The sequence below is a fragment of the Plecotus auritus genome (genome assembly GCF_963455305.1).
Source record: "Plecotus auritus genome assembly, chromosome: 3".
NCBI lineage: Eukaryota > Metazoa > Chordata > Mammalia > Chiroptera > Vespertilionidae > Plecotus > Plecotus auritus.
In genome coordinates this window covers 80399289-80424251 of record NC_137772.1, presented here as the reverse complement: position 1 = coordinate 80424251, position 24963 = coordinate 80399289, and positions in this window count along the sequence as shown.

The window sequence follows — 24963 nt, the reverse complement described above, 5'->3', positions numbered from 1 at the left end:
TACAACTACCTCCAGCCAGGAGACCACTGCTTTGCTACCATGTATCACAGTGCTGAAAATTTGGTATTCTTGAATATGAATAAAATGATGAGCTGAAGATATGATGACTCTGTAAGTATTTCTAAGAATTCCAGGTGTTTTTTTTACCCAGGTTTTCAAAGGCAATAGAGACACATCAGAATTCTCCCACCCAAACTGCTAGCTGCAGTCATGATCCAGCTGCAGTCATGATAGCACTCCATATTGTCCTCCAAGCAGTGGCATCTCAGGTTTGTTTCTAAGTTCTTAGACATTAAAATAACCACTATTTTTTTCTATCTAACACAGAAACATAATCTACTACATTTTAACTTAGGTACTATTATTTAAATTATTTCATTAACTTGTCTTTTCTTACCAGTTAACAAACTCATTTATATTAGATGCAGTCAATCTTTTTAAACTATAAGAGGCACCTGATGTATAACATGATTAATTAGCCATGCATGTGTTTCTAAAAGTTATATTAATTTAGTATGCAGCTAAAGAAAGTTCTAGGTGACTTATAATGGTATAAATTTGACATAGGATCCCTCATATAATTAGTAAAAGATTGTAAACTACTCAACAATATGCTTTGCACAAAGCAATCTCTCAATATAAGTTACTTATTGATATTTATAATAACTATCTCCAAAATTAATAATTATTGAGGGATACATTTATTTTTAAGAGGAATTATTCATACTGATTGTTACTATTTTTGTGATTATATATTCATAATTGATTATGACAATTAAAAAAATAGCTGCAACCTTGTCTCTGTATTGGGATCCTTAAAGTGGCACAGGCAGGGGAGTGATATGCTCACAGTGGCATTTGGGGCAGACTGGAGGACAAAGATCAAAGACAAGCAGTTTGTAAAGGACTTCACTTTTAAATGTGAATTTCTCACTCATACATACAAATACCAATAATGCCCTGTAAAAGTTCAAGTGTTTGAGAAATTCTGAATTCATAACATCATCATCTTTCAATTAGCCCACTGTTACCACACAGAAAACACCTGCCCTCTTTTAGATTCCATGCACTGCATGGACTTGTTGAATGTCTTGATTCTACAGTGCTTACAGCAGAAAATGTCACCATAATTTCAAAGGGAGTTAGTTCTTCATGGTTAGGAACTGCTATAAATAATTGATTCTATGTCAGCTTAAAATTATGTAGCTTTGTCAGTTTAAGCCATGTTGTTAATGTAGTTTTAATGTTTCTGAGTTTTTTTATTTTTTAATATAATCAATATACATAATTAACAAAACCTACTTACAAGCGAAGCATTTTCCAATCAATATTTTAGATTTACCTGATTAAGAAAAAAGTGTGCTTCTCAATGTAAGAATTTTCTCAATGTTATCAATGAGTTTGATGTGATAACATTTAATTTCATGTAAACATAGACTCCTCTTTTGCCAGATATAATTGAATAATTGTTGCAAATCAGTGGAGGAACTGACATCATTCTTTAAGGTAAGATATTGAGTTGTGATGACATTATAAATAAAAACCTCAAAACAACTAAGCAGGTTTATAGAAAGTAGAATATAGAAGGGTTTGGTTTATCAAAATTACTATGAATTAACATAATATTTTCAGTTTATTTTTATAAGAAAGTTCATTCTGTATTTTTTTCTCTCAAAGTCTCAGTTATATGAACAAATACAAACAGGTGATATAAGGTTCATGCATACATATAAAGAAAACAGTATCAAGGAATGTAGCAAGGTTATATCTCCCAGGCAAACTTTTCAATACTTGCCTGATAACTAGGCATAAATATGTATCTAGCTAATAATGTATGTATCTTCATATACCTATGAAGCATGCCCTATCACATAGAAGAAAAGCCCCTTCTTTTTAGAATTATTGTAATTCATTAAAATCATTACTGTTTCTCATTTTTGTCAAAAACAGGAAAAAATACAAAATTAGGAACATAAAATCTCAGGTTTGAAAACAACTCTTAAAAAACACATAATTAAATCTCCTATCCACTGAAAACTGCACTACCAAGAGAGTAAAACCTTGAAGCTAGTTCCAAGTATTTTAGCAAACTGCTCAAGGTTAGAGGACCAGTTCAGGATGGAGCCAGAGTAGCACCTAGTTTTCTGTTTGTTGCTTATACTTCAAAGACCATATGATTCCTGCATGCAATGCTGCCTCTCCAAAGCCCTAGTGTGATGGTTAAATATATTATATCTGCACATTTAAACATGCAGTCTCTAATTTCATATTAATATTTCTTTAGCAATTCTGAAAAGAAGAGAGCTCCTTAATTTAACAAATATTTCAATTGCTTTATATCATATGCTAGACTCTGAGCAACACTAAAAAAACGTGTTATTTGTGCTTTGTGTAGTGCTTTAACACATATGACCTTATTTTATTATTAGAGTAAAATAAGGAAAATTATTCCCTTTTTTGCATTATAAGGATGTGCAACTGAAAATAGCCGCAACTTGCTTTAAGTTAATAAGTGGTAGAGGTGGAATCTATTCTTTCTACACCTGCCTGAGCCTTTTAGGTTTCATTGCAATTAAAAGTACTGATGCTCTTCACCTTGGTTTTAAGTCTTCCCCAGTATTTGAAACAAAAGAATATAAACAATATACATAATTATGTTCTCATACCAGTTCCTTCTCATCTAACTGAGTGTAAAATTAAGTGAACCTTCAAGCTGAGAGAGCACAACCCAATTCTTAGAGCTCGGTCCATAATCCAATTTCCATATGCCCCATTCCCGGCTTTAGAGCTAGCACATATGCATAAGAGCTGTATTCCTGGATGGCCTCAAAATGTGAACTAGTAAATCCTACTGCACTCTTTCCTCATGTTGGTCCAGTTCAAATGACTATGTTTCTGACCTGAATCATCTCTGTAGAGTTACTTGATTAATATACTCAATATTCTTCTCTGAGTACAAAGTCCTGACTAGAATCCCAGGATCCTGTTAGTAGTGATACTATTAGCCTGATGCCACAACTACTTCTACTCCCACTTTTTCTATTACTATTATAATTTAATAACAGTAAAGTCCTATTGGTTCTTGCCATTATCCATTTCCATAATACATACCCATGTTTCCAACCAAAGCACTATATTTCTATGCAAATTAAATATAATTTTGCTGCTTCCAAAATTCCCAAAATCTATCATTATTTGTAATCCTCAATACTGGTTCTAGATACCCCATTGATTAAGAGAGAATTGACAGGTGTTTTTTTTTTTATATTATGACAGGTTGCCACAGTCTCTAGACATCATGACATATTGCCTGACTACCTGAATTTTCTTTGAAGTCATGTGTCCTTATAAATCCAGACCTTTAAGACACTTCTCTACCTCATCAATAACATATGAGAATGTAGCTAAAAACAAACAAAAAGACAGGAGATCTGCGATCTGGAGTTTTCAAGATAAGCCCTAGAGTCCCCGTGGTCAGCAAACTGCGGCTCTCAAACCACATGCGGCTCTTTGGCCCCTTGAGTGTGGCTCTTCCACAAAATACCACGGCCTGGGCGAGTCTATTTTTTTTTTAATATATTTTATTGATATTTTACAGAGAGGAAGGGAGAGAGATAGAGAGTTAGAAACATCGATGAGAGAGAAACATCAATCAGCTGCCTCCTGCACACCCTTTACTGGGGATGTGCCTGCAACCAAGGTACGTGCCCTTGACTGGAATCGAACCCGGGACCCTTCAGTCCGCAGGCCAACGCTCTATCCACTGAGCCAAACCGGTTTCGGCAGGGCGAGTCTATTTTGAAGAAGTGGTGTTAGAAGAAGTTTAAGTTTAAAAAAATTGGCTCTCAGAAGAAATTTCAATAGTTGTACTGTTGATATTTGGCTCTGTTGACTAATGAGTTTGCCCACCACTGCCCTAGCCCAACCTTATTCTCTCCCTCTGCTAAGCTTATCCTCTCTCCACCAGCTCTTTGTCTGAGTGATTACTGTGTGATGGCAACATTGGCTGTGCTGTTGGTACCTAGGTCTCTGCTTCTCTAGACTTGGTTCTGCTACCTTTTTTTTTTTTATATACCTTGTTTGAAACTAGCCCACAGACTACAGGCACTGTGAAACCAGCTTCAATATTACTTTTCCTCCTTTTATGACCAAAAGTGGGTGCTGCTACTTTTCATTCATGGTTGGGACTTGTCTACCTCCCAGCTCTATCTGTTCAGAATAGCTAAAAACTAACCATAATCTGACTTGGTTAGGTGTAACACTGAATCATTTTTTTTATTGTCTGATAACTAGATTGATTCATTTTCCACATCATACTACACCCTATATTTCATTTTTTATTCCTGGACATCATGAAAATTTATGAAAAAAAACAACAAAAACTTATCTGAAATTTAGGTACACTGTATTCATAAATTTGTCCTAATTTTTAGCTTTGCAAGATTGCCAAAGGGAAAAATTAAAGAAGAAAAACACCTTATTTTTGCCAGATACACCCAATCAAGATTCTTTCACTTCCCTGAAAGGAGATCACAAAAGTCATTCCACAATATTTTATCTCAGTGACTCTATGATGGATTTGAATAGTTGTTACTTACCATTATCCATTCTTTAAAAATTGGTTCTGGATTTGGACAGATCAACATTAAGCTCACTAATTATAAAGCAGTCCTTTTCTTATGCCCTCCACCTCTTTATTTTATAAATTGCTTATTATTAGTTGGAGAAACATTCACTAATGTTTCAGCTCTCTTCTGGCTCCTTAAAATTTCAAATACCAGTTACAGAGGTCTGAAAGTCTCACAGGCAAACTCCTTCATTGCTTTGGAATATATTTTATCTGAGCCAGAAAAGCTGAACTTATTCAGAGATACTAGTAGAATCTTTTCACCCACTTTGAACTAAAATCCCTCTGAACAACATCCAATCTATCCTTTTAGTTCCTGGAGCACTCACAATGACAGAGAAGACAAGTAAAACAGAGCTTAGTGCTTTTGCCTTCTCTTTGTCATTTATCAACATTCAATCATTAGCTCCAGGAAGCATATCTATTCCTTCTTTCTCTTTTTGATACAATTTAAAAGCCCCTTACATTTATTATGTTTTCTCTCAGAGTATCTTGCAAAACTCAACAGTCTTGAAGCTTCACCATCATAGTACATTTTCTCCATTCTGGTCATGTCTCGTATTCTTTGTTGCCTATATGCTCTTCTTCACAACGTCCTTACAGAGTCTTTTATCATTTGATAATTTTTAAATTGTATCTTCTAGTATTTTATTTCCACGAGCATAAAAAGTGTCAGATTTTTAAGCTAAATTATGAATGAGGACTTATATTTGGGGAGGGCTGTCTGATTCTGTAAGATAACCCAGAGGAGCACTGTCCCCTCAAGACTCAGTTTTCAGTACGGAGTGTGGGGACAAGGGGCACACTTGAAGAAGTAGAGGAGAAAATGAGGGTTACAGGAAAATGGAACAGAAGCTTCAAGTAATATAGCTGTTGAATGAGTCTGGCAGAAGAAAAAATATATCATGGGAATTATAAAAAAGGTTATAAGGTATATATGTGTGCATTTATGTGTATCTGTAGATATAGGTAAGCACACATTTATATATTTTAATTATAAATGTATATAAATACATAAATACAACATTTTATAGCTATATTTGTATAGGTAAATTTAGAACAATATATCTCTATATATAAAAGCCTAAGCAACAATTTGACCAGTCGACCATTGGACCAGTAGCTATGATGCACACTGACCACCAGGAGGCAGGTGCTCAACTCACAGGCATGGAAACATGGAACAGACTAATGAATTTCAGAGGGAAGGGGAAGGTGAGAGGGTGGGAAAAGAGGAACCAAAGATCTTATATGCATACTATTCATGCACCAGTGAAGTTCCTTGGCCTGGCTTGCAGGAATCAGACCGAAACTAAATAGATAAATGTAATATATTTAGTGAATATCTTGATACATTGATCCTTATTAACCAAGAAGAAAAATTATCTCCCCTTTCAAATTGTTCAAGTTTTTACATTTATTTTTAAACAAAGAAAGTGTTATTTCCTTGAAATATGAATTGCCAATAAGTAAAATAATATTTCTATTGCTTTCCTATTACTATTAAAGTGCTCCTTTTTTAAGGAAGTAAACATGGGGGTAAAAAGTTTTATCTTTCATGTTATAAGTTTTGCATTAGATTTTCCATTGTAATGTGCTCTAAAATTATTAGATAAGATGTTTTGGTAGACACTAGAAACCTATTTCATCCCATAAATATATAACTAAATAAATAAATATTTTATGTATTATATTACAACTATGAATATAAATCAATAGATCATAAATAAAATATCTAAGCATATGATGATATCATATACATAGGTTTTTTTACTTGTATATTTTAGATTTTCTTCTTATCTTGCTATCAGTCATAACTAATGAATACATATAAAACAAAAGATTTTGCAGTTCATTCACAGGTTATTTTATTTTTAAAAAGAAAGTTTAATATTTAATAGTCATTCTAATATTGATATTGTCTAAAATTTAATCACCTTTTGGTAACAAAAGTTTTCTTAGTAAAATCAGAAATTAATATTTTGTGAATTCTTAAAATTGTGTAATCCAATTGTGTGGGAGGTTTAGAGTCACATAAGCATAATTAAAGAAGTATTGGTTTCTGCCACAGGGAAGAACTCTGTTGCCTTTGCCTGGGGTGAATATTTGCATTGACTTAGCCATTATTAAATTCTAGTTGACAGCTACAAACCAAAGTATTGCCTGATTTGGTAAAATTAAAACTGCAGTTTTGGTCATTTTAATGATTATGATATTAGAAATCTACCAATCCTGAAATCAACATTTACTTGGACAGTAAATTTACTGTAAGACTGGAACTTTAAGCTGCTTTAGCAATCATAACTCTCTGGTGGAAATTTGGTCCGTAGGTGTAATGTGTTCCATTTTTGTTAGTTTTTTAAAACATTTTTTGGAAAGTCAAATCGTCTTTCTTATCTTTGAGCTATTTCTTAGCTACCAGTATAAGTTGCTTTGCCACGGTATTTTGAGTATACATGTAAATGAAGAAACTTGATTGGCTGTTGTTCAGTCTGAATGGACATTCTTTGCAGAAGTATTATAGATGTTCTTTAATATATGTGAAGAGAAAGTGAAGGTCAGCATATGGGGGGAGGGAGAGAAAATATAGAAAGCTAGAAGCAGAAATCTACAATTTAATGATGATCATCACGCCAGTTTACCATTGTTTTAGTTTCAGAAAGCAGTTTTTGAGAAAGTACAATTATCTTCTCTATCAAATTCCATCTAAAGGGGTCAGAAAGAACCAGAACAGTTTCCAAAGTCCTTCTGTGCCCAGAAAGCCGTCTTGCCTCTGTTTCTTGATATCAAGTCAAGAAACAGACTGAAGCTGCTCTTTTTTTTCCCCCTCAAACTTTTTCAGTAACACCAAACTTTTTTGGAAATATGGCTAAAACAAGATGATTATAAAGATATCTAACTTACTATGATTCTAAAAATTCTTTTTTCTCCCCAGGTTTAAGTCCATGCACCCTGGGGCGGAGAGAATCAAGCTCATTATGTTGTTTATCCCAGGTAACTATAAAAAGTGGGGATTTCTAAGTTTCACACCCAACAATTAGCTAGTTTTCTCTTTACCACTGTGAGTATAATTGGATTTGACTGAACTGAATAAATATAAGAGCAGACTATAAGAGGTGGCTGAAAAATTCAATAACATGAATCCAATGTAGGCATTGTAAATATATACTTTGTTAACAATAAAAATATGAAGGAAATATAATAATCAAATCCACATTAATATAAATATGCCCATACTTAATCTTTATATTACTGTTTAACATGTATATCTCATAACTATATATATAATAGTAATTGAAATATTTTCTGTAGTTTTTAAAAAATCTTAGCTCATTATTAACATTGAAGCATTTAATGCATGACTATTGACTGAGGTTGTTGACAAAAAGAATGGATGAAATAGAAAATTGGTGTGACAGTAAAATATAATTCTAACTAATTTTAAAATATAGTTCAAGCTATTTAAGTCAACCCAAGTTTAAAAACCCAACTGGTTACATCTCAGAGTACTAATCTTCCCTACTATTTAAAGAAAGAGAGAACTACTTTCCTGTATAAAATTTTTTCTAAGTTATCCTTGACATTCCATACCCTGTGTCTAAATTACTTTCATTCCTAATAATTCACTTCATTTTTCAATATGTAACATTGCTCAAGATGCTTCAATTTTAACTACATCAAAACCAAAGTGCTTCCCTTTTTCTCATCCTTCTGACTGCAATCTAACTCTTTTTTCTAAGTAAGCTTTTAATCTGACTTTTCCTTCATAAACACCGTTGGACCAGATTTGTTGCAGTGCATAAATATCTCATCACTGCTAAGACAAGAAATACATTTTGATCCCACTCTTACCTAATCTCTCTATTAGTTTGAAGCTCACTCTCATTTTTCACACTATTATCTATCATCTGTATTTTCTAGCTGCCACATCATATTCCTGAATTTTCCTTTCCTTTCCAGAGTTATTTTTTGACTACACAGGTTTAGTTTTTGTTTGTTTATCATTGATATTCAAAGTGATTATAGATATAGTTATGTTAATATCTACCATATATATCACTGTTTCTGATTATTGCTCTTGTTCTTTGTTACTTATTTTGTCTTTCACTCATTTTCTGCCTTTTATATTTTTCACTGGGTATTTTACATGATTTTTTTTTTTTACTCTAAGTTTTAATCATTGGCTTTTCCCTCTTTTTGTTGTTTCGTTCTTTTCATCCAGTCTAATTTCAGTTTGCACTTTTATTAGAAGAGCTTCTGTCATTCAAAACTTCAATCACCGATAAACCAGGGATTTCTAAATCTGCAATTCCAAGCAAACTTCTAACTTTATTTCAAGCATTGTATTTCTTTCCCCTTCATGGATATATCTTTATATGATATTTAGTATCTAAGCTTTTGCTTAAAAATGCATTCATAACCCTATAGCACCTTCTTGGGTAAATCTTCCTTCCATTCTTATGGTCATGTTAATGACTGGTACTCACTTGAGAACATATTCCTCCCCTCATTATTAGAACATATTAAAAAATATGTTTAAGCCTTCCTTGCTCTTAGGTGTGGTCATAGGGCTGAGTTCCAACAAATGGAATAGGAGAGGAAATAATATTTTCTATTTATACAAATGGCTCAATTCATCTCCCATCTATGCCCCTTCATCCATTTTTTTTTTTTCTGCTGGAATAAACCTTGAGACAAACTTGATTGCTATAATTACAAATTTGAAAAATACATGTCAGTTTAGAGACCTGAATGACTATTTTGAAAGAGAGCTGCTGCACATAATTCCATTTTATGAGAAAAGAATAACCTTCTATTTACTTATACCTCTAGTCATTTAAAGGACTCTATAAATTTTATGACCCAAAAAAATAGAGATAGCTAAGCCCAAACTTGGATGTCATTATGGACCTCTGCATCTCTCTGATCTAATTAGTGATGTAGATGTAGTTACACATGTCCGTGTGCATACACACATCTGTCTCTCTCTATTTATCTATCCTATTTTCTTTTTAGATCCTCATCATCATTTACTTTGTCTCCATTTAAAAAATTAATTGATTGAGGAGAGTGAGAGAAAGAAAGAGAGAGAGAGAGAGAGGGAGAGAGAAACATTGATTGGTTGACTCTTACATAGACCCCTGACTGGGGATCGAACCAGCCACCTTTTTGACCAACCAACTGAGCAACACTGGCCAGGGATCTATTTCCTTACCTAAATGTTTTAATGGACTCAAGAGGTCTCCCTTACTATAGCCTCACCCCATTATATTTTGCATCTCCCATGTATTTAAAATAATATTTTTGTAAATAAATGCTTAATTATTTATCTCATCTACTCAAAATATTTCAATTACTTTCATTAGTTTTTAATTCTTTTAATAGTTATTGGGTACTATGATTTATGCATTTCTACTTAGATTGCCACATAAATAAGCATAACCCCTAAATTCAAGAAACTTATTTTAATGACAGAATTACATATACAAAAATACAAACACTCTCCCCTTATACATAGGATAAAATCCAAAACCTTTGGCATGACATGAAAGGACTTAGTGAAATTCTTGAAGTTATTAAACAGATGTTTTAAGAGCATTTGGGAGGAAAAGCAATGATCATTAGGAGCCAGCATGGGCTCACAAAAAAATAACTTTTGTTTTTATAGAGTTGCTAGACTGGCAAATTAGATGAATTTTATTGCTGAACTTTGTTGATTTCAGCAAAGCTAAATTTATCTTCAGTAATGTTCTTTCATTGACATCCTTAAAAGAATATAGGGTAATATTAGTTGGAGACAAATTACCAGAATGCCGGTTGATAGATACATAACAATGGAAGGTCTTCAAATATTTTCTTACCCAGATTCTTGCACCTGATACTTTTCAAGTTTTATCAGTGTTTAAAATTATACTAGAGACCCAGTGCACAAAACTTATGCATGGGGGGGTGTCCCTCAGCCCAGCCTGCACCCTCTCCAATCTGGGAACCCTCGAGGGATGTCCGACTGCCCATTTAGGCCCAATCCCCGTAGGGCAGTCGTGCATCCCTCTCACAATGCAGGACTGCTGGCTCCCAACTGCTTGCCTGCCAGCCTTCCTAATTGCCCCTAACCACTTCTGCCTGCCAACCTGATCACCCCCTAACCACTCTCCTGCCAGCTTGATTGATGCCTAACTGCTCCCCTGCCAGCCTGTTTGCCCCTAACTGCCCTCCTCTGCAGGCCTGGTCACCCCTAACTGCCCTCCCCTGCAGGCCTGGTCCTCCCCCAACTGCCCTTCCCTGCAGGCCTGGTCACCCCCAACTTCCCTCCTCTGCTGGCCTGGTCACCCCAAACTGCCCTCCCTTGCAGGCCTGGTCTCTCCCAACTGCCCTCCCCTGCTGGCCTGATCGCCCACAACTACCCTCCCTTGCAGGCCTGGTCCCTCCCAACTGCCCTCCCCTGCTGGCCATCTTGTGGTGGCCATCTTGTGTCCACATGGGGGCAGCCATCTTGTGTTTTGGAGTGATGGTCAATTTGCATATTACTCTTTTATTAGATAGGATAGAGGCCTGGTGCATGGGTGGGGGCCAGCTGATTTGCCCTGAAGGGTGTCCCGGATCAGGGTGGGGGTTCCCTTGGGGTGTGGGGAAGCCTGGGTGAGAGGCCTGTGGTGGTTTGCAGGCCGGCCACACCCCCTGGTGACCCAAATGGAGGCCCTGGTATATGGGATTTATTTATCTTCTATAAATGAAACTTTGTAGTCTTGAGCAGAGCCAAGCCTCCTGCTTGCTCTGTGGCCACAGGCATTTTTGTTGGGATTTATGTATCTTCTATAATTGAAGCTTTGTAGCCTTGAGTGGAGGCCTGGGCTGGCCAGGGCAGGTGGAAAGCTTGGCTTCCTCCATTGCCGGGAAAACCCAAGCCTCCTGCTAGCTCCGTGGCCGCAGCCATCTTGGTTGGGTTAATTTGCATACTTACTCCTGATTGGCTGGTGGGCGTGGCTTGTGGGTGTAGCGGGGTGGTGGTTAATTTGCATATTACTCTTTTATTAGATAGGATAAGCAAACTAATACAATTTTAAATTTAAAAAGCTGATTAAAGTGATTAAATAGAAAAGCCCAAATTCAGAAAAATATTTCAGCATACTAGGCTCAAACCAACAAAAGAAGATAAGAGATCTAAAATATAGTTGTTGCAAAACTTCATGCCACACAATTTGCTAGACTAAAGTATAAATTGTCTTTTCACCTTTTTAATGGACTTATAAATTAGTTATTTTTGTGCATCCATTTGTGGATGAAGAGTTCCAAATTCCCACAAGTTAGAAATCTTGACTAACACCATTCACCCATGAAAGTAGTAAAACTAGGTTTGGGACATGGTCTTCCTACTACAAAATATATGCTCCTACCATTACCTAGAACTATATTTCTCTTGTGATTTTACTGAAACATGTTTTAAATTTTGTATTTATGTGGTTGTATTAAGATAATTTATGTCACCAGCAGTGATACAGAAATGTGATGTAACAACAGCTGTACAAAAATAAAATCACAGTCATTTTTGGTAACTGTAACTTCTAATTGTAAGGATCAGAATCTATTAGGAAGTTTTCAGTTATGTTAATAGAAAGCCCAACTCACTCTGAATTAAACTAAAACAAAATACATTATCACAACTAGAATAAAATATCTAAGAAGGACTGTGGCTGGATGGTTCACTTGGATGGAGTGTGGTCCCCTACACCACAAGGTTGAGGGTTCGATTTCCAGTCATGTGATTATATATTTTTAATTGCATGCTCTCAACCAAAGAGAATTTGAGCATGGGAATAATATAATCAAAATTATTCAATATTAATATTAAACCAGAGTTATTCTGTGGAATGGATTTTGTTAATATGTTTTCTTAATTATTATTGATTTTAGAGAGAGAATAAGGGAGAGGGAGAGAAAGAGAGAGCAACATCGATGTGAGAGAGAAACATTGATGGGTTGCCTCCAGCACACACCTGGACCAGGATTGAACCTGAAACTTGGGTATGTGTCCTGAATGGCAATCAAACTGGCAACCTTTTGGTGAATGGGACAAAGCTCAACCAACTGAGACACACTGGCCAGGTTGTGGAACGGATTTGATTGTAGAGACAGCTGGAGCAGTTGTCACTGTGCCATTCAAAGTAGTAGACAATATTGCATGGAACTACTGACCATTTGAAATATGGCTAGCATGCATGAGGATCAGATTATTTTATTTTATTGACTTTAATTAACTTAAATTTGAATAGCCACATGGGGTTAGTGGCTAATATATTGGACACTAGAGATCAAGCACCTTTCCATTATCACAGAAAGTTCTCCTGGATATGCTGGTTTGGTAGACATAATAAAAACATGGGAAGCAGTGAAGGGTGGTGATGGAAAGGGAGCTAATTTGAATACAGAAATTATTTAAATGAACAGGTTGATGGGCTTTCAAAACTATTGAAAAATTTGGATTTGTTTAAATTAAGGAATCCCCTAAATAAGGGTCTCAAATGATGTTTGAAAAGAAAATCTTTAAAATGCACACTTTCATATATTTTATTTTTTAAATGCACTTTAAAACTACTGAGAACAAGGTTAAGATAAAAATAAAAAGCATTTTCATATATGCAATAGCAATAGGTAAATTTAGATTTTTAATAAATAGTAAAATTATTTAATATTTAGTCGGTGTTTATTACATTTGGGCTATTATAGGAGCATTTACTATATTGTTTTATTTAATCCTCATTTGCAATCCTATGATATAGTATTAATTCAATGTGCAATATTACTATTATTTCCACTTTATAAATGCAGAAACAAAGGCTTAGAACAGTTAATATCAAATGGAAGATTACACAGCTAGATAATGACAAAGCAGGGATTTCAACCCTCATCTAACACCAGCATGCAAATTTCTATGGCTAGGCTGCTTGCAGAGTCTTATCTAACACACTAGTGGCCCGGTGCACAAAATTCATGCACATTAAAAGGGGATTAATTAGAGGAAATAATTTAATGTTGTCATTTGCCCTTTCTCTATAATAGAAGTGTCAGAGATGAAAGAAAATTAGTAAAATGTATATGAAAACCTTCCTCCTGTCAGTGTCTGGGGCACACCACGGGACCCAGAGTCAAGTCCCTGCCCACCCACATGCACCTCAAAATCACATGAGACCGAGACCTGGCCGCGCCGCCCCCCCCCCCCCACATTGGGCTAGATCCAGACCTGGCCAGTCCCACCCTTCTCAAGCCCTGTTGGGCAGGGGGCATAGCCTCAGGTCCCCTGGCCTGGTGCCAGGATGGGGGGCATGGCCTGAGGTCCCCCATCAAGTCCTGCCAGGCAGGGGGGCGCACAGCCTCAGGTCCCCCATCAAACCCCACCAGTAGGGGGAACAGCCTCAGGTCCCCCGTCAAGCCCCGCTGGGCAGGGGGCACAGCCTGAATTCCCCCAACCCAGCACTGGGGGTGCACCTTGAAGACCCCTGTTGAGCCCCGCTGGGTGGGGGGCACAGCCTGAGGTCCCCTGTCAAGCCCAGCCAGGCAGGGGGGCACAGCCTCAGGTCCCCTGGCCCAGTGCTGGAGTGGGGGGAGTGGCCTGAAGTCCCCTGTCAAGCCCCACCTGCGGGGGGCACGGCCTGAGTTCCCCCAACCCAGCACTGGGGGTGCACCTTGAGGTCCCCTGCCAAGCCCCGCTGGGTGATGGACATGGCCTGAGGTTCCCTGTCAAGCCCTGCCAGGTGGGGTCTGTGGTCTGAGGTCCCCTGGCCTGGTGCCGGGGTGGGGGGCACAGCCTGAAGTCCCCTGCCAAGTCCCACCTGGTGAGGGCTGCAGCGTCAGGTCCCCTGGGCAGGGGGCACAGCCTGAGGTCCCTTGTCAAGCCCTGCTGGGTGGGGGGCGCAGCCTGAGGTCCCTTGTCAAGCCCTGCTGGGTGGGGGGCGCAGCCTGAGGTCCCCTGTCAAGCCCCACGGGGACGAGGGAGGGCGTAACCTCAGGTCCCTGCTGATTGCTTGTTAAGGCTCCTTATGGGAACTTGGCCTCAGCTGTGGGTGTAGCCATCTTTGTGATGGAGTGATGATCAATTAGCACATTCCCTCTTTATTAGATAAGATTCTTCCTTTAGTAAATGTGAGTGTGAAAGGCAGCTGCCACCCATGAATATGAAGTCTGTGATGAGTTACGAGACATTTAAAAATTTATAATAAGCCTGATATTCCTATTTTTTCTGAACACATGGTCAAAACACCCACTTGCATTTCACATAGTAAACATTCAGCATGAATTTATTAATGCAAAACTAGTTCTATAATTAATATGAACTATAATTTAAATGGATAGTATTAACATTATATCAATAACTCTATTATGAAATAAGACAGTATTTTAAGTCACATTGTAACAACTTTATTTCTTGTGAGTAAAATCTGAAAACTATGAAGCTTGTGTATCAATACATGTATTATTGCACCTATGCAGTTTGGATTTTTATTTTCAATCTCCTTAGGCTTTTGCCCCTATGCAAGAAATTATTCAAATTTACCTCTATTTCTATGCCAACCCCAGAATGTCCTGCCCATGTTAATACATAATTTGAATTAATAATTTATTATACACTTGCCTTATGAAAAAGAATAAAACATTTTTCAATTACAACAAAATTAAATGATTAGGGCTAAAATGTGTTTCTATTTCCCATGGCTCTCAGTAATATAAAAAGGGGACACCTTGAAGGAAATTAACCAACTTTTGTTTTCCTTCTCTGCTAGCAAACAGCTTGCTTAGAACAAAAGCTACATGATTTGCACCTCTCAGAATGTCTGTTTCATATGAATCTGATTGTTAAATGGTGTATTTGGTTGACAGGAACTTATATTATTTGGAGATAAAACCAGAGTATGAAAAGCAATTTATGTTCAGGGAAAAGAAGTGAATTAAATGTTTGCTGATGTTATTAGAGATATCATTGATACTTTTTCTCCCCAGCATTTCTCTCTGATGCTATCTGCCGAAATGGTGCTCATCTTTCCACATCATAACTGAGCTACAAAAACTACTAGTATGTAGGTGAGAAACAGTGTATCAAATTTTCTAGCCAAAAGAATGGACCAGGGTGTTGAAACTCTAGAGAAATGATGTTTGGAACTGTCAGCAAGAACTTTAAATAGGCAGCTCCTTGGAGGGAAGGGGATGTTTTTAGAGAAGGAATAAGGATAAATAAAAAGGGAAGAAGCGTGCATATGGGTCTCATCCTGAAGATCTAAGTCCTTTGTGTCTTTAGAGATACTTTCAAACAAGGCAGAACCAGGTCTAATTTGTCTCCTTATCTTTGCCCAGTATCATACAACTTTGGTAAATTCCAGGATACTTACAGAAATAAACATTTCAACTTGTATTTCTGTTAACTAGTGAAAATTAAAACTATTTTTCCAAACCTGAGAAATAAGCAAGAGTATGTGAACTGACAATTTTTATGATGTTTGAAAATTTCTTGATAGTTGCTTGCGGCTGGGAGAAAAAACTTTTAACTGGCATCTCTACTAATTAGCCCCTAGCTGAACTGTTAGGAATGAAATTTTCTTGCTCAGTGTGTCTGATCAACAGCCACAGTTACATTGCTTATTATTTGTTGCTTACTATATGTGATTAAAAGCCACAGGTTCATTGCTTATTATTTCTGATTAATTATCCACACCTGGCATCCTCAGGCTATGGCTGTAAGTTACCCCAACCTAAGTTAACCCCATGGTCGGCAAACTGTGGCTTGCAAGCCACATGCGGCTCTTTGGCTCCTTGAGTGTGGCTCTTCCACAAAATACCACAGCCTGGGCGAGTCTATTTTGAAGAAGTGGCGTTAGAAGAAGTTTAAGTTTAAAAAATTTGGCTCTCAAAAGAAATTTCAATTGTTGTACTGTTGATACTTGGCTCTGTTGACTAATGAGTTTACCGACCACTGGGTTAACCCATATAACAATACAGTAGGATAATTTTCTGTCCTGCAATGTAAAAAAAGTGTAGAAACTTGACCCGACTGAAAAGAAGTAAGAAATGGTGGACCTTGAAAATGACTTCAGGTTTTCTCACTGGTGCAGTTAAATATTTTACCCTTTGTTCTGCCTGTGTGATCTACAATAATAATCTGCTTTGTTTTGATATTTACTGCTATGTTGCTGACAATTACCTGAAAGAGAAGTTGGGGTGCTTCACTGGGCTTAAAAAAGTTTAGCTAAATCAGAAAGCAGGTCTAATTAAGCAAGTTTATTCTATATATAAAGGCTAAATTTACTCGCGCATGTGTGATACACATAAAGCTCTCACTGGTGCCAATAGCACACATGTGTTTCGATCTGTCATTGTCCATTGTGAATTTGGTTGACACTTCTATTATAGAGAAATGGCAAATAGCAATATTAAAATATTTGTTCTAATTAATTTCCTTTCAATATGCACAGATCTGTGCATTGGGACACTAGTATACTAATAATTGCAAATAGAGGCATTTATATAATTTCACATGGAAATAACTTGGGATTCAAATTGCAATTTTTTTCTCTGATTAACTGGGTAAAATAGACCATATTATCTAATCTTTCTAAACTTCACATTTCTATTTACATCAGTAAGGCAATCCTGACCACCTAAGGGTTTCAAATTTTCATATAAATTATGTACTTAATTCATTGCTTTAATTATATCAAGCACTTAACACAGTTTACCTAGCATAACTAAGAAGATCTCTACTAATAAAAACCTAGGTGGTGTCTTGCCCTCATGTCATCACAAGATGGCTACCCCCATATTGTTACAAGATGGCCACCCCCATGTCATCACAAGATCAGGGGAGGACAGTTGGAGGCCATCAGGCCAGCAGGGGAGGGCAGTTAGGGCAAGATCAAGCCAGCAGGGAGGGCAGTTGGGGGTGACCGGGCCATCAGGGGAGCAGTTAGGCATCAATCAGGCTGGCAGGGGAGCAGTTAGGAGCCAGCAGTCCTGGATTGTAAGAAGGGTATCCGATTGCCGGGTTAGGGGATTGGGCCTAAACCGGCAGTCGTACATCCCTTGAGGGGTCCCAGATTGAAGAGGGTGCAGGCTGGGCTGAGGGACACCCCACCCAGTGCATGAATTTCATGCACCAGGTCTCTAATATAACTATAAAGTATAAATGAAGTATGTTGGTTATTTTTTTCCTAAACAGATGTTTTTAACCAAACTAAATCTCACTTTACCAAGATGTTCTTTACTCTGAGGGCAGTGCTCTAGTGCAGAGTAAATATTCAAAACACAGTTTTTGAAGGATAAATGTAGTGAGATAATTCAATTTAACCATACAACTCACTACCCTGTGACTTAGAACCAGATTCTATCATCATGCCTCTGATTTTCAGAACTTCACCTTTGGGCCTAGAAAAGTTGTTTCTATGAAGATATATTTTAATTTGCATGCCTTCATTAGAGATTTTTACTTTCTTCTGCTCTTATTGAACTTTATTCATCTATAATGGAAGAAAAATACAAACTATCTCTTTAGTAAAGTATCAATGTTATTCTTTAACTTTTATTATTTAACTTTTTTATGGGAGTTCATAGCTATCTAATTTATAAGCTATCGTAAACATGAAATCATTACTTTTCAATTACAAATTAAAAAGAAAGCTATTCTTGCCCTAACCAGTTTGACTCAGTGGATAGAGTGTAAGCCTGTGGACTGAAGGATCCCAGGTTTGATTCTGGTCAAGGGCATGTACCTTGGTTGCAGGCACATCCCCAGTAGGGGGTATGCAGGAGGCAGCTGATCAATGTTTCTGACTCTCTAACCCTCTCCCTTCCTCTCTGTAAAAAATCAATCAAATATATTTTTTTTAAAAAAGAAAATTATTCTGAACCTGGAAAGGATATTTACTATGATTATATAGTAAATTATACCTAAATTGTTGCTAAAACTATTGTGTTTATAGTATAATTCTAGTTTTCATTATTCATAATTTTAAAGGAAATATTAGTGAAGTAAAAAGATTCCTTGCCTCCAAATTTTTATATTTAATATTTTTGCCAGAATTTGTGTATATACCAACCATAACTTTGTAGCTAAAAAGGATAAAGAAACTTTCTCTTTCTCAACAACAGAAATCTAAATTAAAGTGACTTCATAATCCAGTCTCTTCACAATAGGAATTGATGATCTATTATTTCATTGGGTTTAAGACCTTTGACAGGAAGATTTGGTAATTCAGAAAATTAAACTGTGTGAATGAGCAAGAATAAATTTTATACAAAAACAAAAAGAGAGAGAAACCCATATTGATTTGGGACAAATGTTTTGATGAAGCCTTAGAAAAAATGAATAGACACTAATCAAACAAAGTATCATTCATGCACTGCATACAATGCAACAAAGAACAGATGTGAATAGCTCATGTTAGAGTAATAATGGATAATAAAGTTATTCAATGCCAACTCCCATTTACCTGATTGTTACTGATTCTTTGATTGGATTACCTATGAGAAAAATGCATTGGTAAAGCACTAAATATATTTTTATTATTGAATTCACCATCAATCTATCATCAAAAATGGTACACCACCAGCATTTTGAGTTACCTACAAAGGGGCTGAATCAGAATGACACATTGTAAGGAGAAATAAATCTACAATTAACAAAGCCTGTCATTAAAAAATTATAATTGTCATAGTACCTGAGCACTTTTTATGTGACTGGTCATGCACCAAATGTTTTGTTTTTATATGCTTGTTTATTATTTCTAAAAAAGCTGAGGTAACTATTATTGTCATTTCCATTTTATAGATAAAAAAGCCAGTTTAAACATATTAACTAAATTACTAAATCTCACATGACCACTCATAGAAGAGGCAGAATTGATATCTATCCATCTGTCTCTCTCTCCAGCACAAAAGGCCTATGCTGTGGACTCTGTCTGGTTCAATTATTATCTGTAGAATAAGGTAAATAGTGATGCTTAAACCTGTAAGTTATTAAGGCACCAAATGAGAAATCATTTTAAATATGTGAAAATGTCATATCTAATACCATTACATATTCTGTTATTATAAACAGAAAGTTCAGGCACTGGGTTTACTAAAGAAATAAATGTGATTCAAACTCCATAATGCTCACAGTATAATTTGACAATATGTATAATTGAGAATAGACTATGGTATGCAATTTTATATAGTTTAAAGGAAGGAGAGACTAAATATGAAGGAGAATGGGCAGGAAAGATAAGAGAAGATTCAAATAGGTAAGAAAACTAGCATGGTCATTTTTGTGTGTGCCAGGACTAAGCAGAAATATTCTGGAGACGTTAAGTATCTAAGCTAAATTCTGTGTAATATTCAGTGGTTTTTAAATCTCCATATCCTGATCAGTATTTTATTTTACCAATAAAACAGGTGAAATATAATAGTAGTTATAATGTACATGGCTTTTTATTTTTTTTTTTTATTTTGCTTTTTGTTAATCCTAACCTGAGGATATTTTCCCATTAATTTTTGAAGAGAGTCTGAGGGCAGAGAGATAGGTGAAGAGATAGAGAAACATCTGTGTGCAGGAGACACATTGATTGGTTGCCTCCTGCACATGCCCTGAGCAGGGCCAGGGATGAGCCTACAACCTAGGTACATGCCCTTGACTGGAATCGAACCTGGGACCCTTCAGTCCTCAGGATGATGCTCCATCCACTGAGCCAAATCAGCCAGGTCAGCTTTTTAAAAATTCATTTTACACACCTTTTATAGGATTAAACACTTGTAATTAACTTTCTGTGAAGATATCTGTTCATTATACACTATTAATTTGCCAAGTATTTATTCTTTATTTGTTAGAGAAGCTTTTCATGTGTTAGGATATTAGTTCCATGTGATATGAGTTGCAAATATTTTTAAATTAATATTTATCTTTTGATTATATTGATTTTGCTGTGAAAATTAAAAACATATCTTAGTTTTATTTTTTTTCTTTTATGGATTCTGAGGTTGTGTCATGTGGAGAAAAATCTGTTCTCCATTTTGAGATATTTTAAAAATATATTCTTTCATAGTTTATTTCAGGAATTTTGTAATTTTTATATTTATGGATTTGATCTATATGGAATCCTCTCTGGAGAAAAAGTGAAATTCATGTATTTGATCTACAGAATTGTTGAAATAGCATTCATTACAAAAATGAAACTCCAAGTTTATTTTTTATTAAATTTCTAAATGCATTTAGACACATTTACAGATTTTATTTCTACAAAAATCTTAATTTGTGCATCAACATTACAGGATTTTAAAAAACGTTTTAATTGCATAATATATGTTATAATATTGTAGAGCTAAGCTTTCAGCATGATTCATTTTCAGAAACTTTATGAATACTCTTGCTTGCTTATTTCTCCATATGAACATTACACTCAGATATTACAAATAGAAAACCTCTTATTTTTATTTGAGATCCCTTTAAAGTTATTGATTATGTTAGGAAAAGTTTCAGCTTTATTATATTGAGCCTCCTGGCTTTCAAATAGCAATAGGATAGCTAAGGTCTCTTGATGTTGTCCCTCTCAATATCTACATCCAACCTAAGACATAGCAAAATAACCTTGACATTTTAGCCTGATTAGGGAAGCCCCTTGGTTTAGCCTGATTGTGTTACTCTCAGCACTTGATTGAAAAAATCACTTAGTTGAGACTGGATTCTGTTAGGGGCTCTAAAGGAAGAATGAGATTGGTCCATACAGAGGCTGTGGTAAACCCTCCAGGTGACTGAGTGGAACAGAGAAGAGGGAAGGAGGCTTGGTATCCCCAGGACTGAGGGGAGACTAATATAGGCAGCTGGGAGAAAATGACGTTATTACCTGGAAGCCATTCCTAAGGTCAAGGAACAAATCTAACACCCAGCAGCAGCACTGAGTCAGGAGGGAAGCTTAGCAGTGGCTCTGTAGGGACCACACCACATTTCCTTACACATCTTTCTAACCAGTGTGAGTTAAATGTGCACAAGCACACCCGAGCTCAATGGAGTTATTTATTGTCTACTAGAGGCCCAGTGCACGAAATTAATACACGAGGAGTGGGGGGGAGGGAGTGTCCCTCATCCCAGCCTGCACCCTCTCCAATCTTGGACCCCTCGAGGGATGTCCAACTGCCTGGGATCAGGCCTAAACGGGCAGTTGGACATCCCTCTCACAATCCAAGACTGCTGACTCCCAATTGCTCGCCTGCCTGCCTTCCTGATTGCCCCTAAATGCTTCTGCCTGCCAGCCTGATGACCCCCTAACCACTCCCCTGCCAGCCTGTTTGCCCCTAACTGTGCTCCCCTGCAAGCCTGGTCACCCCTAACTGCCCTCCCCTGCAGGCCTGGTCCCCCCCCCAACTACCCTCCCCTGCTGGCCGTTTTGTGGTGGCCATCTTATGTTCACATGGGGGCAGCCATCTTTGACCCCATGGGGGCAGCCATCTTGTGTGTTGGAGTGATGGTGAATTTGCATATTACTCTTTTATTAGATAGGATAGAGGCCTGGTGCATGGGTGGGGGCAGCTGGTTTGCCCTGAAGGGTGTCCCGGATCAGGGTGGGGCAGCCTGGGTGAGGGGCCTGTGGTGTTTTGCAGGCCAGCCATGCCCCCCGGCGACCCAAGTGGAGGCCCTGGTATCTAGGATTTATTTATCGTCTATAATTGAAACTTTGTAGCCTTGAGCAGAGTCCATGGCCGGCCAGGGTGTGTGGGGACCTTGGCTTTCTCCATTGCTGGGGAAACCCAAGCCTCCTGCTCACTCCGTGGCTGCAGCCATCTTGGTTGGGTTAATTTGCATACTCACTCCTGATTGGCTGGTGGGTGTGGCTTGTGAGTGTAGCAGAGGTACAGTCAATTTGCATATTACTCTTTTATTAAATAGGATCTCCCCTCTTCTAGAATATGAGATTTAGGAGTGTGGAAACTTTTCTAGCTTTGTTTCTATTATATCTCCATTAATTAACATACTACCTAGCATTTATTAGGCACTCCAAAATTTTTTGAAAAAAATGCCATGAATATATAATAAATAAATGAATAACAAACTCATAAATAAATGGAGTGATATTCTGCCAAAGAAATTACCTCTGATTATTGCATTCCATTAATTTATTAGTGAGATGGGCCATGATAAAATAGGAAAGCCCCAAAGGTCAGATGTGTGAAAAGAAGTGTGTGAGAATTAAAGACAAATATGCAATTATTCTTTTGCTTGAATTGCATTATGTTTATCTATATGTTCTAGGTGAAGCCAAAATTGTTACCTAAGTAAAAATTTTACTTTCAATTTGTTTATATGGCCTTGACCACAGTATTTGCCTGACAGAAAAAAAAAATAATTAAAGTTTTATGGTCATGTAAGACCTTAACATTTCAATTTTTCTCCACAAAGCAAATTGGAGCAAGCATTAACTTTGCTTGTTATCATTGAAAAAAATATGGTCCAGACATAAACTTTGTTTTCAGTGGCTAATGCACAGTTTCTTATTCATGTGTTCATTATGAGTGAACTTGCCCATTGCAATAGTTTCCATAATCGCTTCCCTACCATTAGAACAATTTTTGATGATATCACCCTCATGTTTCACTTGCTTAATTAGACTACAGTGCATCAATGAGTCATTTTAACTTTCTCCTGTGAAGGCTCCTCATGCCCAGTGCTAACCCCTGTCTCTGAGTTTTATGCTGTTCTTCTTAGCTATGGCTGTAAGATATTCAAGTACAATTGCTTTGTTAGGCAATTTAAATACATTTTGATTGATAATAAAATATATCTTTACCCATTTCTTTGATACTCTCTGAGTATGGAAGAGATTTGATGTTTCTTTGAATACCTACTATGTGTGAGATAGTGTGAGATGCATGTCACATTCATGGTTTCTTCTAAAATTGTGATGTTATTTTCTTTATACTATGTTAGTAATTGCTCATTGTAAAAAATTGGGGATGAAAACATTTACAAAATAAAAAACAAAAGTAATCAATATTTTCTCCAAGCTCAGATATAACCATTTTTAGTATTTTGATATATAATTATATATAGATACTAGAGGCCCAGTGTGCATGAAATCATGCACAGTTAGGGTCCCTAGGCCTCGCCTGGCCTCCGTTGCTGGCCTCTGCAGCCCTGCGATGGTACGTGAAGCTCCCTGCCCCAGGACGCTCCACGATGCTCACGGCCCCTCAACTGCTCTGTGAGGCTCCCCCTGCCCTGCCACTGCTCCAAGAAACTCCTCCCACCCCACCACTGCTCTGCAAAACTCCCCCTGCCCCGCCTCTGCTCCGCAAAGCTCCCCTGACCCTGCAACTGCTCTGTGAAACTCCCCTGCTCCGCGAATGCTCTGTGAAATTTGCTGCCATTGGTGACTGCTCCACTAAGCTCACCACTGCTCAAGAGTCCCCAGTCCCACCCACCGCCACCCACACCCCATGGCAAGCAGCTTGGGGGCAGGGATGGAGGCGAGGGGCCGGTCATCCGTTCAGTCATGATAGCATCTAGCTCTTTTATATATTAGGATATTTAACATGCGAACATGATGTATATGATTATGGTGTTTATGTAGTTGTCTACTTGTGAAACATGGAGATTTTCTCACTTTATTAAAATATTTTTGAAACACCCCATTTAAGGACTGTGTGAGTTCTATTGTAAATCTTTTATCTCCTTTCTAATGGGCAATTGGAATTGCAACTGATAAAATTAAAAGCATGAGCTGAAACAAAGACCATAAAATAACTTTGGAGACATAATCTAGCAGATGTAAACTCATGATTTGAAACTCATATGTTATGTTCAATTTAATTTAAAAACTGATTTTAAAAGTATGGTTTCCTAAGTTGTAAAGAATTCTGTAATAATTCCCCATAATAAAGATAATTGTGAATTAAGTTTTATATGTTAAGTAACTGATTTGTCATTAACTAGCTTATATTTCATCTTCTGGCATTTTAGACTACACATTAGGATGTAAATTAAGATGTTTGCAACATAAACATCATTTGTGTTTTCAGTCACGTGTAATGCCTGAGATCTGTTGGAGGGCAATACACTTTTCCCTTTCCCCTAAGTGCTGTAAAGTTACATTAAATTGGAAAAAAAAAAAAAAAAAGTACGCACAATTTTAGATCTGGTTCATACTGCCTGGAAACCAAACTTATAAACTATCAGCTAATTCCACTAGTTTAAGTGGGAGGCAATGTGATTAGCGTGGGCATGAGAAGTGGGTTTAGATGAGAAAATACATGCTAATGGAAAAAAAAATAATTTACCAATATGTTGATTCAAGTATGGTCTTGTCCACCTCAAGAAAATTATATGC